We start from the raw sequence: 1,591 nt of genomic DNA, 5'->3' as shown, positions 1-1,591 counted from the left end.
ACTACAAGGCTACTGTGATAAAATCAGCATGGTACTGGCAACAAAATAGACCTGAGATCAATGGAATAGATTAGAAGATGCTGAAGCCCCTATGAACACACTCAGCCACCTTATCTTTGACAAAGGGGCCAAACATACTCACTGGAAGAAAGATAGCCTCTTTAACAAATGGTGCTGGAAGAACTGGCTCTCTCCATGCCGAAAACTAAAACTTGACCCACGTCTATGAGCATGCACTAAACTAAAGTCAAAATGGATTAAAGATCTAAACATTAAAGCAGAGACACAAAATCTCCTGGAAGAGAAAGTAGGCGGAACTCTTGAAGACATAGGGGTAGGCAAAGACTTCATGAACAGAAATCAAATTGGAGAAGAAACAGTTGAAAGAATTAACAACTGGGACCTGCTCTTACTGAGAAGTTTCTTCACATCAAAAGAAATTACCAACAAAGTGAAAAGGTAACCCACAAATTGGAAAAAATCATGACAAATAAGTACTCAAGATAAAGGTCTGCTCTCTAGAATTTATAAAGAACTAAAAAACAATAGAGCCCCAACATTTAAAGACCCAACCCAGAAATGGGCATCCGAGATGAACACAGGCTTCTCAGAGGATGAAATTAAAGAAGCAAATAAATATATGAAAAAATGCTCCACATCACTAGCCATACGTGAAATGCAAATTAAAACTACATTGAGATATCATCTCACCCCAGAAAGAATGGCTATCATAAAGAAATCACCCAACAACAAATGTTGGAGAGGCTGTGGGGAAAAAGGAACCCTTCTCCACTGCTGGTGGGAAGGTAGACTGGTTCAACCGTTATGGAAATCAGTGTGGAGCCTCCTTAGAATAGTTGGACTGGAAATCCCATTTAAACCAGCTATTCCTCTACTGGGAATTTTCTCAGAGGATCTGAAAACATCATACCATAGTGATATATGTGTGACTATGTTTATAGCAGCACAATTTGTGTTAGCCAAATCTTGGAAACAACCAAGATGCCTCTCACCTCAGGAATGTTTGAAAAAGATGTGGTAATTTTACACAATAGAGTATTATTCTGCTATTAAGAATGATAAACTCGAAGCCTTTGTATAGAAGTGGATGCCACTTGAAGATATATTCATAAGTGAAATAAACCAGACACACATGTGTAAATATTGTATAGTTTCCCTAGTATAAGAACTCAAATGAAGAAATACAAATAGAAAGGTATAATACAAGTAGAAGAAAAGCAGGATCTCGAGGACTAACCAATCAAGACAGGGAAAGGAGAAGAGCTAAGAAACATGACAATATCAAGCTATACAGTTATATGTAGAAGATGCACAAGGCAATGATCCTGAGAATCCCCAGAAGATTTTTTAATCTAGCAGTTAATTGGAAAGATTCTCACTGTGACTAACTATATATACTGATATCTGTGAACTAAGCAACTGCACTGCAGATGGTAATCTGTAATAGTAGTTTCATGCTTCGAGTGCCTGTCATTCTGTTCTTCTGAATACGGACTGCTTGTCATGACATGCCAGTTGCTGCTGTGTTGTCTCCTGGGTGGATGATTGATTGTTCAAAAAGAAGGGGATG

The 1,591-nt window shown here is 38.1% G+C and overlaps 1 protein-coding gene across 1 annotated transcript in view; it reads right to left on the bottom strand.

Annotated features, from left to right (window-relative positions):
- Vps13b (vacuolar protein sorting 13 homolog B) overlaps nucleotides 1-1,591 on the bottom strand; it is an 881,657-nt gene that overhangs the window by 520,617 nt on the left and 359,449 nt on the right. The gene's annotated exons all lie outside the window — the stretch shown is intronic.

The sequence above is a fragment of the Octodon degus genome, unplaced genomic scaffold (assembly GCF_000260255.1).
Source record: "Octodon degus isolate 3935 unplaced genomic scaffold, OctDeg1.0 scaffold00118, whole genome shotgun sequence".
Lineage (NCBI taxonomy): Eukaryota > Metazoa > Chordata > Mammalia > Rodentia > Octodontidae > Octodon > Octodon degus.
The sequence above is the reverse complement of the archived record's forward strand: the minus strand, read 5'-3'. Positions and strand labels throughout refer to the sequence as shown.